Source organism: Saccopteryx leptura, chromosome 13 (genome assembly GCF_036850995.1).
Source record: "Saccopteryx leptura isolate mSacLep1 chromosome 13, mSacLep1_pri_phased_curated, whole genome shotgun sequence".
Classification (NCBI taxonomy): Eukaryota; Metazoa; Chordata; class Mammalia; order Chiroptera; family Emballonuridae; genus Saccopteryx; species Saccopteryx leptura.
In genome coordinates, this window is record NC_089515.1 from 55,381,424 (window position 1) to 55,397,161 (window position 15,738).

General features: G+C 49.2%; 7 non-coding genes across 7 annotated transcripts; all 7 read right to left on the reverse strand.

The window, feature by feature from the left end:
- Positions 1-1,330: 1,330 nt before the first annotated feature.
- On the reverse strand, positions 1,331-1,424 carry LOC136385153 (small nucleolar RNA SNORD116). Its single transcript, XR_010747757.1, has one exon. It is a non-coding gene; the product is annotated as a small nucleolar RNA SNORD116 (small nucleolar RNA).
- A 2,172-nt stretch (positions 1,425-3,596) lies between these two features.
- LOC136385154 (small nucleolar RNA SNORD116) lies at positions 3,597-3,690 on the reverse strand. Its single transcript, XR_010747758.1, has one exon. It is a non-coding gene; the product is annotated as a small nucleolar RNA SNORD116 (small nucleolar RNA).
- Positions 3,691-6,152: 2,462 nt separating this feature from the next.
- On the reverse strand, positions 6,153-6,246 carry LOC136385155 (small nucleolar RNA SNORD116). The gene has a single exon (XR_010747759.1). It is a non-coding gene; the product is annotated as a small nucleolar RNA SNORD116 (small nucleolar RNA).
- A 2,079-nt stretch (positions 6,247-8,325) lies between these two features.
- On the reverse strand, positions 8,326-8,405 carry LOC136385146 (small nucleolar RNA SNORD115). The gene has a single exon (XR_010747750.1). It is a non-coding gene; the product is annotated as a small nucleolar RNA SNORD115 (small nucleolar RNA).
- A 2,270-nt stretch (positions 8,406-10,675) lies between these two features.
- LOC136385136 (small nucleolar RNA SNORD115) lies at positions 10,676-10,757 on the reverse strand. Its single transcript, XR_010747745.1, has one exon. It is a non-coding gene; the product is annotated as a small nucleolar RNA SNORD115 (small nucleolar RNA).
- A 2,045-nt stretch (positions 10,758-12,802) lies between these two features.
- On the reverse strand, positions 12,803-12,884 carry LOC136385134 (small nucleolar RNA SNORD115). Its single transcript, XR_010747743.1, has one exon. It is a non-coding gene; the product is annotated as a small nucleolar RNA SNORD115 (small nucleolar RNA).
- Positions 12,885-15,012: 2,128 nt separating this feature from the next.
- On the reverse strand, positions 15,013-15,089 carry LOC136385143 (small nucleolar RNA SNORD115). The gene has a single exon (XR_010747749.1). It is a non-coding gene; the product is annotated as a small nucleolar RNA SNORD115 (small nucleolar RNA).
- Positions 15,090-15,738: the final 649 nt, after the last annotated feature.

Below are 15,738 nucleotides of genomic sequence, written 5' to 3' on the forward strand. Positions count from 1 at the left end.
AAGACTTGGATTTTGTGCGAGTCAACAGCACTGGTCTCAGCGTGGACCCAATCTCCCTTGGCCGGTCATCACCACCAGTGACCTCACGACAGCTCTAATGCTCTTCCGTGCACAAGAGCAAGAACGGAGAGGAAGCACATTTTCCTCCCAAAGACGTGTGGACCTTTCCTGGGAGGTCATCTGTCCCGGGCAGGGGACCTGGTAGCACGGAACTCTGGGACTGTGACACGCCCACACTCTTCCACAAAATATATCACCCATGGGAACAGAATAGGACACACCCTTGCCAAAAGAGTACTCAGACCGTCTTCGGGGGAATACCATGACATGAAAATATCCATGTCTGTCAAAAGAGCAAAGGGTCAACATGGTTTTTCTCTGCCACTTGGAACAGAGGTGGCTGCCCTAAAGTCACAGGCCTGGGTACATCTTCATGGCACTGGGAATCGAACCGCAGGACATGACTCCTCGGGAACCGACACGACCAATTTCGTGTGTCATGTACGGCACAGCACAACACACCCTGAAGACTTCTGCCACTACGCTCATGTGGGGATGTCACGTGACCAAGCTTACGTGCCACAGCCACATAGATGAGAGCCCCCATGTATTCTGCTAAATCACCCAGGGACAGCCTCATGGAGGGCGAGAAATATCCCCGAAAAGTTAATACACTCGGCTGGTGCAGAAGGAGACTTCGTGTCCCATGCAACTTGATGGAATCACACAGGACCTGACCTTTCCCACTCAGACCTTCCCATTCACGTCATCGTACACGTCATCAGAACATCATGATGACTCTGCCCTTTGTCCCCAGCACCGTCCCTGGTGGCCGTCCTCCGGGAGGACGGGGTGAGTGTGGTAAACCCAGGAGCAGGGAGCTGCAGCAACACAGCCACACCCCTCCGCCCGGCCACGCCCACTCTGGGACTCCCGTTCCGGAACCGGCCCCAGAAAGTAACAGCGTTGGTCTGGCATGGGCTGTGAGAAACCGTAGAACTAACTCCCCTTCCTCCCTTCCTGAACACAACACCCCAGAACCAACATCTGCACTGGGAACCTGGCCCACACAGATCCGGGTCCTGAGCTCACAGGGCCTCAGCCTTGACCCCACTCCCTACTCATTGGGCCCTGAATGAGTGCCAGCCAAGTGGACAAAACATGGCCGTTCGTCCCAACACCTCATCCTCAAACCACATGGACACAAGGAAAATACAACAGGAAGACTGCAGGATCTGGAATGCTGACTCTATGAATGGTGCCCATGTGAGTGTGACCAGGGGAAGCTGCCCCTCACTCTTACAGTCCCTGGGGCACTGAACGTGCTGGTGGACCTCAGATCCGATGAGAACGACGGTTGGGGTTCTCACTCATTTTGTTCAGCTTTTCCAAGGAATGTTTTTGAGGGGACTCATCATCGATCCAAGCACGTTCCGGCGTCCTGTGTTACTGACCGGGGAGAAGAGGGGAACAGGAAGGCTCACCTGCTCGAGTGATCCACGGGTACGGGGCACAGCCATGGGCACACTTCCTCCGGGACGCCCACACACCTCCTGTCACCGAGGGAGAGGGAGGTCATCTCTTCACGGCTGACGGCGAACCTTGCACGGCCACTCCGCCTGGGACGTGGAGAGAAATCACACGCTCATTTGAGACATGCGCCCAGGTTCTCGGGTAACAAGAATCAAGCTAACCTTTCCCCCAGGTGAGCTTTGCACCTGTCTGTCGTGCACCTCTGTCCCTGAGAAGTGACTGCAGGCGTGTGTGAGACCCCGAGGGGTCGATGGTGTCCACATGGACTGGCACCTTACTAAGCACACCTTTGTCCTAGGTCACTATTATCATGCCCGCTTCCCAACCAGGGGTCTGAGAGGGGAGGATGAGAACTCTCTGTCTAAAATAGTCCATGGACTCCACCTCTCACAACTGCTCCTTCGGAAAAAAATCACACCAACTCTACGTCCACCCTCTGCCTGCCCGACCGTGGGTGTGACATCCGTGTGGGCACCGTGTCCCCACCAGCTGCCACACCTACGCCGCACGTGACAGCGACCAGCCACCTTCGGAACAACAGAACCAGCGCACGCACGTGGCATTGGGTGACTCCTCGTGCTGACTGTGTCTCATTGCCCTCACGGGCAGCAGGTGACCAGACAAGAGTGGCTCCTGCACCGTGACCCAGGGTAGAACCCGACTGGAACCAGGAGCACATTCCCCTCCAGGAACCGGGCACTCTCTCATCCAGGGAGACACCCGGCCCGGACTTCCACGGAGATGCTCCAGCCCTTGGCTACTTTGACAAAAGCCAGGCCCTGTGCACGGCATCCGGAATCCTCCGTGTGTCCAGATAAGGCTGCGAGGATGCCACCATCGCCGCGCCCCACACGCGGCAGGGAGCCCAGAGAACACTCGGGTTTTGCGTGAATCAATCACTCGCTGGTCTACAACTGACCCCGACCTGGGCAGGCTACACCACACACAAACTCCTGAAACTCACATGCTTCTTTTCACAAAGAAAGAAACACATATTCTACATTTTTTTTTTTTTAAATGGGCCTTTTCCAAGGAAGCCGTGAGTCCCCTACATGAAGCGTGACATCCCAGTTACTCACACTCTAAGGCTTCCAGCAAAATATCTAACCTATCGGAGGAGGGTGTGAGACACCACTTCCAGGAAAATGCAGCTGGCCAGAGAACTATTCTGACCATAAAAATCTCCAGACTGTAACAGGACACAGGGGCCGAGAGAATGTTCCCCTAGGAGAGCTGCACTGGGGCTGGCTGGGTGGCCCATGGGCTGCACCATCGGGGGGGGGGGGGTCCTCAAGGTGCTGAAAACCAAACCACCGGGCTCCCCTCTCGGAAACAGAGGAGACACTGAATTAACACGAGGCACGTTCCCCAGCGACACACACGAGGACCTGGCGCACACCGGGGAGCCCCAGGCAGCTTTACCAGGGCTGACTGCAGTCCCCGGGAAAAGGACACTCAGACCTGTCCTCCTTCTGCAACCCTGTCTGGGCCTATCCGCCAACACAGCATCCACAGCTCAGCTTGGAACAGACACAGTCCACGGTCAGTGACCGGGCATGGGGACCGGACAAGAACTGGACAGAGAGGGGCTTCCTACGGCAACACTGGGGCCCGATCTCGGCGATGCATCGCCCAGACCTTGGGGAGCCCCACATTCCTCTCCAAGGCAAAAGGGAAGGACAGGTGTCGCTCCTTGCTGGGTAACAGGCTCTAATCGGGAACCACGGAGTTTTGTGGTTCGGTGTCTAAGCTGAACCACCCGGGGGTCATTCTGAAGCGGAACCCTCATCCACACAGATCCACACTGGGAGCTCGCTGGGCCTCGACCTCTACCGCACACTCTGAACTCCTAGGACTCGAGGGCAAGAGGGGCACCAGGCCAACAAGGACCGGGCCATCAAACAGGAGCCTCTGATCCATGGACACTCACAGAAAGCCCCACAGGGTCTGACCCTCAGAAGGGAGGCGCTCAGAGGCTGATCTGCTGAGTGGTGTGTGCGTGACTGTGACCGGGGGAAGCTGCCCCTCACTCTTACAGTCCCTGGGGCACTGAACGTGCTGGTGGACCTCAGATCCGATGAGAACGACGGTTGGGGTTCTCACTCATTTTGTTCAGCTTTTCCAAGGAATGTTTTTGAGGGGACTCATCATCGATCCAAGCACGTTCCGGCGTCCTGTGTTACTGACCGGGGAGAAGAGGGGAACAGGAAGGCTCACCTGCCCGAGTGATCCACGGGCACGGGGCACAGCCATGGGCACACTTCCTCCGGGACGCCCACACACCTCCTGTCACCAAGGGAGAGGGAGGTCAGCTCTTCACGGCTGATGGTGAACCTTGCACGGCCACTCCGCCTGGGACGTGGAGAAAAATCACACGCTCATTTGAGACATGCGCCCAGGTTCTCGGGTAACAAGAATCAGGCTAACCCTTCCCCCAGGTGAGCCTTGCACCTGTCTGTCCTGCACCTCTGTCCCTGAGAAGTGACTGCAGGCGTGTGTGAGACCCCGAGGGCAGGGATGCAGCTGTGTGTGCATGTGGTCATGGGCAGAGGACTCAGCACCTGACAAAGCACGTCCCCCAGATGCACACCCTGCTTCCCAACAAAGGAAGACTGGCCTTCAGAGACAGAAGACAACTTTGACCTCAAAAACCTTCTAAAATGGTTAAGAAACACGATTATTTCCACCATTGCTCCTTCGGAACAAAGCACACCGGTTGTACGTACATTCTCCTCCTGATCGTGGATTTCACATCACCTTAGTCGCAGGGCTGGGGTGGTCCCTGCAAGCTGTCACACGTAGTGCACACTTGATAAAAACCAGCCTGCCCCAGTCCACAAGAAAGAACAACCCCATTCTGGGACTCAGATTCCTGACTAGGAAGTCAACGACTACGGTAAACACATGAACAAGGAGCTGAGCAACCCAATCTCGCTGAGACACAACCCACAGACAGAAGAAAACCTTCTTCCTCTCAAAGCGGAAAACCACTGCACCTAAAACACTGAGTTCATTTAGGAGAATTGTCCTCAGTGTCTCATCAGGTTAAATGAAACAAGAATGGCTGTTCTGCACCCGACGGGACCCCCATTAGAACTCCCCTGAAACTTAGGGCTCAGTCCCCTCCAGGGACTGGGCATTCCCTCATCCAGGAAGATGCCAGACTCGACCTCGGCAGAAATGTTTGCAGTAGCTGCCTTGACCAAAGGAGGATCCTGATGCCTGCAAAAACATGGCCTCCATCGCTACGCCGCAGAAGGGGCCGCAGCCTGGGGACGGCCGTCTAAGACTTGGATTTTGTGCGAGTCAACAGCACTGGTCTCAGCGTGGACCCAACCTCCCTTGGCCGGTCATCACCACCAGTGACCTCACGACAGCTTTAATGCTCTTCCATTCACAAGAGCAAGAACAGAGAGGAAGCACATTTTCCTCCCAAAGACGTGTGGACCTTTCCCGGGAGGTCATCTGTCCCGGGCAGGGGACCTGGTAGCACGGAACTCAGGGACTGTGACATGCCCACACTCTTCCACAAAATATATCACCCATGGGAACAGAACAGGACACACCCTTGCCAAAAGAGTACTCAGACCGTCTTCGGGGGAATACCATGACATGAAAATAACCATGTCTCTCTCAAAAGAGCAAAGGGCAACATGGTTTTTCTCTGCCACCTGGACCAGAGATGGCTGCCCTAAAGTCACAGGCCTGAGCACATCTTCATGGCACTGGGAATCGAACCGCAGGACATGACTCCTCGGGAACCGACACGACCAATTGCGTGTGTCACAAAATTGTGCACAGCACAACACACCCTGAAGACTTCTGCCACTACGTTCATGTGGGGATGTCACGTGACCAAGCTTAGGTGCCACAGCCACATAGATGAGAGCCCCCATGTATTCTGCTTAATCACCCAGGGACAGCCTCATGGAGGGCCAGAACTATCCCTGAAAAGTTAATACACTCGGCTGGTGCAGAAGGAGACATCGTGTCCCATGCAACTTGATGGAATCACACAGGACCTGACCTTTCCCACTCAGCCCTTCCCGTTCACGTCATCGTACACGTCATCAGAATATCATGATGACTCTGCCCTTGGTCCCCAGCACCGTCCCTGGTGGCCGTCCTCCAGGAGGACGGGGTGAGTGTGGTAAACCCAGGAGCAGGGAGCTGCAGCAACACAGCCACACCCCTCCGCCCGGCCACACCCACTCTGGGATTCCCGTTCCTGACCAGGCCCCAGAAAGGAACAGCGTTGGTCTGGCATGGGCTGTGAGAAACGGTAGAACTAACTCCCCTTCCTCCCTTCCTGAACACAACACCCCAGAACCAACATCTGCACTGGGAACCTGGCCCACACAGATCCGGGTCCTGAGCTCACAGGGCCTCAGCCTTGACCCCACTCCCTACTCATTGGGCCCTGAATGAGTGCCAGCCAAGTGGACAAAACATGGCCATTCATCCCAACACCTCATCCTCAAACCACATGGACACAATGAAAATACAACAGGAAGACTGCAGGATCTGGAATGCTGACACTCTGAATGGTGCCCATGTGACTGTGACCGGGGGAAGCTGCCCCTCACTCTTACAGTCCCTGGGGCACTGAACGTGCTGGTGGACCTCAGATCCGATGAGAACGACGGTTGGGGTTCTCACTCATTTTGTTCAGCTTTTCCAAGGAATGTTTTTGAGGGGACTCATCATCGATCCCAGCACGTTCCGGGGTCCTGTGTTACTGACCGGGGACAAGAGGGGAACAGGAAGGCTCACCTGCCCGAGTGATCCACGGGCACGGGGCACAGCCATGGGCACACTTCCTCCGGGACGCCCACACACCTCCTGTCACCAAGGGAGAGGGAGGTCATCTCTTCACGGCTGACGGTGAACCTTGCACGGCCACTCCGCCTGGGACGGGGAGAGAAATCACACGCACATTTGAGACATGCGCCCAGGTTCTCGGGTAACAAGAACCAGGCTAACCTTTCCCCCAGGTGAGCCTTGCACCTGTCTGTCGTGCACCTCTGTCCCTGAGAGGTGACTGCAGGCGTGTGTGAGACCCCGAGGGCAGGGATGCAGCTGTGTGTGCATGTGGTCATGGGCAGAGGACTCAGCACCTGACAAAGCACGTCCCCCAGATGCACACCCTGCTTCCCAACAAAGGAAGACAGGCCTTCAGAGACAGAAGACAACTTTGACCTCAAACACCTTCTAAAATGGTTAAGAAACACGATTATTTCCACCACTGCTCTTTCGGAACAAAGCACACCGGTTGTACGTACATTCTCCTCCTGATCGTGGATTTCACATCACCTTAGTCGCAGGGCTGGTGTGGTCCCTGCAAGCTGTCACACGTAGTGCACACTTGATAAAAACCAGCCTGCCCCTGTCCACAAGAAAGAACAACCCCGTTCTGGGACTCAGATTCCTGACTAGGAAGTCAACGACTACGGTAAACACATGAACAAGGAGCTGAGCAACCCAATCTCGCTGAGACACAACCCACAGGCAGAAGAAAACCTTCTTCCTCTCAAAGCGGAAAACCACTGCACCTAAAACACCGAGTTCATTTAGGAGAACTGTCCTCAGTGGCTCATCAGACACCTGGATGCCTTCCATGTCGCTCGCTCATTTACAAAATCCCAGGTGAACAACATCCACCACGAACACTTACAAACTAACGCCTAAACTCCAGCTATACTTTCATTTCAAGACTTCATTCAGTGGTCACTGCTCACCCTGAAGAGCTGGGCCAGCACAGGCTTCCAAAGACACAGAACTAGAAGCAGCTACACTTCGGTGTAAATCAGAAGTCTAAGTAGATACAACAATGATATGGAAATATTCTCAGGACCCAACCTGACACCCTATATAAAACACTGAGCATTATCTGACATGCTTTAGGGCAACCATAACCTGAGAGCTAACACTTATTTGTGGAAATGAGAGTCTTGAGTTCATTCAACCAGAAAGATCTCAAAATACCAGTCCCAATCAAAAAGGACTGCACTGTCAAATGCCCACACTTCTCCTCACGGATGCGGTATGTCTTCATCACTTTCTACACGATCACATTCACTTATCCAAAAGCACAATAGTGTTTTTAAACATATGCCCATGGGGGAAAAAAACCACTGATGCAGTTCAATTACTAACCAAAATAGCTTGTTCTTTGTATGCAAATGACTTGACATTTCCAACATTAACCATGACATTTACACACACTAGCCAGAAGCTCTCCACAACTGACATGACAGTTCTTCAGGGTGGCATCAAAAAAAGAAAAAAAAAAATTAGCTTCCTTCCATTGAGAAAGTAGATAAAGAAACATTTGGTTGTCAAGAGAGCCTTCCCTAAACTGACACACAAAAATAACGTATCCGGTATTGATACAGGAGGTTTAACTCAAGATATTAAGACCTTTATTACCTAAGAGAGAAAAAGCCCCCTGCTCACACTCATTCTGTCAATGGTTTCTCTCAGAACAAGACGGGGACTCACCAGAAACATGAAGGCAAGTGCCACCACCATGCCACAAGGTCTCACTGCAGACACAAAGAGACAGAAAAGAAAAACGACTTTGAAACATTGGCCTTGGGTCTTCTCGTCTTTGAGGGAGGAACTATGGGGCTCCATCAGAGCCTCTGAACATGAACCAGTCGTGTTCACATGTGGGGACTCGGAGAGAGGGAGATGTGGGATTCCCCGGAGAAACTCTTTCCCTCAAGAACACACTGCTCTAGAGGGAAATTACAATACCCAACAAGGTGCCACAATGTTGTCACCTGCACTGGGCCTCAGAGGTGTGGTTCGAAGAAGCAGGATTTTTATGTCGTCATCTCTCTGCAAGACAATCTTGTCATCATTGACCCAAAAAAGGCAATTTGCAGGCAGATATCTGGACAACTGCACATGCGTATGCTCACCAGGTGTGTTTCCCAGAACTGGGGACACCACGGTGGCCTTGTGACCTGTATGGCTCCACTGCTGGAAGGGGCCTGACATGAGTGCCTGCAAAGGTCAACGCCAACCAGCCTTTCTTGGGGACACGACCTGAAGAAGGAGGGCGAGGAAAAGAGCCGGCTGAAATATGTTTTGTCACTACCGAGAGTGAAGTTCATGCATGTTGTCCTTACTCTGGTAACGATCATTTCAAATATGAGTAAATCAATAACTCACAGAATGAAGTAATGAATAAAATAAATGCTGGGCATGACAAGTTTCCAAAAGACACACATACACGCACACACATACACACAAAAATTTATAGGATTTCCATGTGAAAACTGAACAGAATGTACATAGCAAGCACCAGGCATAAAAACAGTATGTCTCAGATACTCACAAAGCCAGTCGGGTAGCTCATAATAGAGAAAATTAATGCAACATGAACTCACACAGGAGGTCACAGATACCTGGATGCCTTCAACGTTGCTTATTTACAGAATTCCTTGAGAACACCACCCACCATGCACACTTAAAAACCAATGCCTAAACTCCAGCTATACTTTTATTTCAGGGTTCCAGTCATACCTCACTGACAACCCCAAGCAGCAATGCCTGTACAGGCTCCCCAAGATATAAACTTAAGAGCACACATTTGGATGTAAATCTGAAGTCAATGTCAAGATATAACAATGATTTGGAAATATTATCGAAACCCTAACTAATGCCGCACATGTAAAACTGAAAGTTATTATACATCATATAGAACAGTAATCCGAGAGCTAACACTTATTTACAGATAGAGGAGTCTTAATTTAAGCAAAAGCTGGAAAAAGAACTACATTGTCAAAGGCCCACAGTTCTGTCCATGGACATGGTATGCCCACAACATTTTCTAACAATTCTGTCCATGGACATGGTATGCCCACAACATTTTCTAACAATTCTGTCCATGGACATGGTATGCCCACAACATTTTCTAATAATTCTGTCCATGGACATGGTATGCCCACAACATTTTCTAACAATTCTGTCCATGGACATGGTATGCCCACAACATTTTCTAATAATTCTGTCCATGGACATGGTATGCCCACAACATTTTCTAACAGATCACCTTCACTTCTCCCCAAGCTCTACAGTGTTTTCAAGTACCCCCAGGGGAAGCGATTCCTGTTGCAGTTCAATCACTAACCGACACAGGTGTATCCTTTTGTACACAAACACCTCTGCATTTCTAACACTGACCATGCACTAAGGATATGAGAGTAACTAATGTGACGTTCTCCACAACTGATGGGACAGTTATTCAGGATCGCGTCATAAAAAAAACTAGCTTCCCTTCAGTCTGATTTGTTAAAAAAAAAAAAAAAAGAAATCTTTAATTTTTTTTTTTTTTTTTTTTTTACAGAGACAGAGAGAGAGTCAGAGAGAGGGATAGATAGGGACAGACAGACAGGAAGGGAGAGAGATGAGAAGCATCAATCATCAGTTTTTCATTGCGACACCTTAGTTGTTCACTGGTTGCTTTCTCATATGTGCCTTGACTGTGGGCCTTCAGCAGACCAAGTAACGCCTTGCTTGAGCCAGCGACCTTGGGTCCAAGCTGGTGAGCTTTGCTCAAACCAGATGAGCCCGTGCTCAAGCTGGCGACCTCGGGGTCTCGAACCTGGGTCTTCCGCATCCCAGTCCGATGCTCTATCCATTGCACCACTGCCTGGTCAGGCAAGAAATCTTTAATTTTAAAGAGATTGTTCCCCACAACTGATACACACAAAGAATATATATCCTGTATAAACACAGAAATTAAGTACATGACACCACCATCTTTCTTTCCCAAGGAAGAACCTCCCACTTGCACTCACTCTATCTCTGGTCTCTACCCAAGACATAAAACATGAACTCACCTGAAACACTGAGGCGACAACCACCACCTTGCCACAAGGTCTCACTGCAGATACAAAGAGAAAGAAAAGAAAGAATCTGAAACCTTGTCCTTGGGAAAAGTCATCTGTGAGAGGAACTATGGGGCACCATCAAAATTTCTGAACATGACCCGGCCGGATTCACATGCAAAGGGTCAGGGAGAGGCATGTGGGATGCCATCAAGAAATTGTTTGACTCAAAAACAGAATCCCAGTGCTCTACAGGGAAATTACACTCCCCAACGTGGCGCCGCAATGTTGTCACCTGCACTGGGCCTCAGCGTAATCCTATTGAGCATGATTTTTTATGTCATCATCTCTCTTCGAGACAGTAAGGGTTGTCATCATTGACCCAATGGCAGCAATTCGCAGGCAGATATCTGGACAGCTGCACATGCGTATGCTCACCAGGCACGTTTCCTGGGACTGAGGACAACACGGTGGCCTTGTGACCTGCATGGCTCCACTTCTGGACGAGGCCTGACACAGAGAACCTGGGAAGCTCGAGGCCAAACCACAATGTTTTTGGAACACATAATCTAAAGAAGGAGGACGAGAAAAAACATTTTATGAACAATCTGTTCCGTCACTCCTGGGATCATGCATGTTGCTCCTTTGTGAAGGATGATCATTCCACATATAAATAAATCAGTAACTCAGAGAAAAATGAATCAATAAAGAAGGATGCATTAATTCCCAACACACACAAAAATGTATAGCATTTCAACAGGAAAAGTGAAGAAAATGCTTACAGGAAGTGCCTACAATAAAAACAGTGCATCTCAGACACCCGCAAGGGCAGGCCTGTGGCTCATGACAAAACAAGGGATGTTAACATGAACTCACATACAAACATCTTCAGGGCCCGAGATACCTGGATGCATTCAATGTTGTTAATTTCCTGAATTCCCGGTGAACCCCACCCACCATAAAAACTTAAAAACCGAGGCTTAACACCTGGTATACTTGTTTTTCCAGATTACCTGTCATACCTCACTACAAACCCCAAGAGCAATTCAGGATATAACAGTACATCCCACACTTTCATGTAAATCAAGTCAGTCAAAATACGACATTTTAATAATATTCTTCAAACTTTGCCTAACATCGTACTTTCAAAAGTAAATGTTATTGGATATTGACTAGGACAACTGTAAGCCAAAAGACAACATGTTTTTGGGGACACGAGTGTCCTGAGTTCACTCAAAAGATCTCAAAATGCCAATCAAAAAGAACTAGAGTGTCTAATGCCCACAATTCTGTCCATGGAAATGGTATGCCCATAATATTTTCTTTTCTTTTCTTTTTTTTTTATTTTAAGTGAGAGGAGGGGAGGCAGAGACAGACTCTTGCATGTGCCCCGAGTGGAATCCACCCGGCAAGCCCAATAGGGGGCGATGCTCTGCCCATCTGGGGCCCTTACTCCATTGCAACTGGAACCATTTTTTAGTGCCTGAGGTGGAGGCCATGGAGCCATCCTCAGCGCCCGGGCCAACTTACTATAATCAAACCTTGGCTGCAGGAGGGGAAGAGCGAGATAGAAAGAAAGGAGAGGGGGAAGGGTGGAGAAGCAGATGGGCGCTTCTCCTATGTGCCCTGGCCGGGAATCGAACCCAGGACTCCTGCACACCAGGCCAACGCTCTACCACTGAGCCAACTGGCCGGGGCCACATGATATTTTCTAAAAGCTCACATACACTTACATGAAAGTTCTACAGTGTTTTACAACATCCACCCATGGGAAGGAATCAGTGCTGCAGTTCAATCACTAACCACCACAGGCATGTCCTTATGCACACAAACATCTTTACATTTCCAACACTGACCATGACATTTATCATGAATTAAGTGTCTAAGAGCTTTTCACAAGTTACATGAGAATTCTTCTGGCTTCCATGAGAAAGGAAGTTAAGCCTCGTTCAAGCTTATTCCTTTAGGAGAAAGAAAATCTTTAGTTTTAAATGGATCCTTCCCCAAACTGAAGCAAACATAAAATATATCCTGTGTCTATACTGAGGTTGAAGACAGGACACCAACATCACTGTCACCTTAGGGAGCCTCCTGCTCACCCTCATCCTGGCTCTGGTCTCTATCCAAGACACAGACATGCACTCACCTGAAACATTCAGGTAAAAGCCACCACACTGCCACCTGGTCTCGCTGCAGACAGAGAATAAAAGACTTTGAAACCTTGGCCTCAGGGATGGTCGTCTTTGAGGGAGGGACTACGGGGCAGCGTCATGGCCGCTGAACACCAGCCGGCCGTGTTCACGTGTAAGGGATCAGATAGAGGCACGCGGGATTCCCTCACAAAACTGCCTGCCTCGAGAACACAGTCCCATTGCGCTAAAGGGAAATAAGACTCCCCAATGTGGTGCCACAATGTTGTCACCTGCACTGGGCCTCAGCGTAATCCTATTGAGCATGATTTTTTATGTCATCATCTCTCTTCGAGACAATAAGGGTTGTCATCATTGACCCAACGGCGGTAATTCACAGGCAGATATCTGGACAACTGCACATTCGTATGCTCACCAGGCACGATTCACAGAACTGAGGACAACATGGTGGCCTTGTGACCTGCATGGCTCCACCGTTGGAAGAGGCCTGACCCAGAGAACCTGGGAAGCTCTAGGTCAAACCAAAGTCTTTCTTGGGGACACGACCTGAAGGAGGAGAAGGAGGAGGAGGAGGAGGAGGAGGAGGAGGAGGAGGAGGAGGAGGAGAGCCGTCTGAACGACCTGTTCCGTCACCACTGGGAGTGAAGCTCATGCATGCGGCTTCTTTCTGAGGTAATGATCAACCCAAATATGAATAAATCAGTAAGTCACAGAAAGAACAAATGAATCAATCAAAGGCAGTGCATTACTGATTTAAGGCACACACACACACACACACACACGCAGAATTTCTACATGGAACACATACAGGAAGTTCCCGGCATAAAAACAATACATCTTAGACACAAGTGAACCCAGGCCTTTGGCTCATGATAAAAGAATGGATGACAACCTGAATTTACATGCGAACTGCTCCAGGGCACACAGATGCATGAACCCCTACAAAGTGGTTCATTCACTGAATTCCTGGTGATTCCCCACCCCGCTTGGAAACTTAATAGTCAATGTCTAAATTTCAGGTATACTTTATTTCCTAAATTCACTTTCATACCTAATCACCAACCCAAAGAAGCAATGCCCATACAGTCTCCCCAAAATACAGAACTAGAGGCCACCCTTTTGTGTAAATCGGAAGTCTAAATCAGGATACAACAATAATTTAGAAATATTCTCAAGACCCTGCCTGATGCCATACATAAAAACCTAGACATTATCTCAGGGGTCTCAAACTCAACTCAGCATGTGGGCCGCAGAGCAAGATCATAGCGGTTCGGCGGGCCGCACTAGGTCTACAAAAGGCAACTGTTACGCAACACTTTTCTCACTGCAGTTGAAAACAAAAAAAACCCAGTACAACAAGCACAATCGTACATGCAATTTACTCAGTGTCACAAAAAGACCAGAAACTGTAGTTCGCATCACAACTGCTGTTAACTAAGCTAATATCTAGCTAGGATGCTAGAGAAATGAAAAATACAAATAGGCCCCTAGGCTTACTTAATTTTATCCAAAATATTTTGAACTTCGTGGATTAGTCTGCGGGCCGCACAAAATTGTTCAGCAGGCCGCGAGTTTGAGACCCCTGCATTATCTGATATCCTTTAGGGCAATCATAATCCAAGAGCTAATACTGATTTCAGATACAAGTGTCTTCAGTTCATTCAAGCAAAAGATAACAAACAGTTAAATAAAAAAAACAAAACTCCATTGTCAGATGTCTAAATTTCTGTCCATGGACATGGTATACCATTAACATTAGACCACATTTCTTATTCCAAAGCTCAACATATTTTGCCATGCAGGCTCAATGGAATGGATCATGGATGCAGTTCAACTGCAAACTGCCACAGAGATGACTTTTGTACACAACATCTTTACATTTCCAACACTGACCATAACATTAATCATGCATAAGGTATGAGAGTAACTGGTCTGAAGCTCCCCACAAACGATATGAAAGATTTCCAAACCCCATAAAGAAATTAGCCTCCTACCATTCTGATTCATTTCAAAAAAGAAGAAAATCTTTTCTTTTAAAGGGATCCTTCTCCAAAATAGACATACAAAAAGAATATGTGCTGTATACATACAGGAATTTAACACGATACCAACATCGTTATTGCCTGGAAGAGCCTCCTGCTTACAGGCATTCTGTCTCCTCTCTCTATCCAAGACATCAAACATCTACTCACCTGACAAATTAAGGCAACCGCCACCAACTTGCCACAGGGTCTCCCTGCAGACAGAGAGACAGACAGAGAGAGAGAGAAGACTTTGAAACCGTGGCCTCAGGTATGGTCGTCTGTGAGGGACGAACTAGGGGGCACCGTCAAAGCCTCTGAACACGAGCCAGCCGTGTTCTCGTGCAAAGGATCAGATAGAGGCTCGTGGGATTTCCTCAAGAAATTCTTGCCTCAGAAACAGAATCCCATTGTTCTAAAGGGAAATAAGATTCCCCAACACGGTGCCACCACATCGTCACCTACACTGGGCCTCAGCGTAATCCTGCAAAGCTGATTTTTTATGTCATCATCTCTCTTCAAGACAATATCATCATCATCGACCCAATGGCGGCAATTCACAAGCAGATATCTGACACATACGTATGCTCACCAGGCATGATTCCTGGAACTGAGGACAAGGTGGCCTTGTGACCTTATGACTCCACCGCTGGAAGAGGCCTGACACAGAGAACCTGGGAAGCTCTAGGCCAAACCAAAGTCTTTCTTGGGGACACGACCTGAAGAAAGAGGAGGAAAGAGTGGTCTGAATGATCTAGTCCTTCAATCCTGGGAGTGAAGCTTGAACATGTTGTTTTCCAAATATGAATAAATCAATAACTGATAGGGTGAACGAATGAATCAAGAAAATGCTGGGCATTATAGATTTCCTAAAGAGACACACACTCACATGTGCATGCATGCACCCGCACACACGCGAACTCACAGGATTCCACAGTAAACGTGAAAAGAACGCATAGAGAAAACACCTGGAATAGAAACTACACATCTCAGACACTCACAAGGGCAGACCTACTGCCCGTGAGAAAAGAATGGGTGACAACGTGAACTTACACGCGAGGTGCTCAGGGACACACAGATACTGGGACACCCTCCATGTCGCTCCTTTCCTGAATTCTGAAAGTTAACATTATCTAACATCCTTTAGGACAACTGTAATCCAAGAGCTAACACTTATTTGGGGAAACACACATC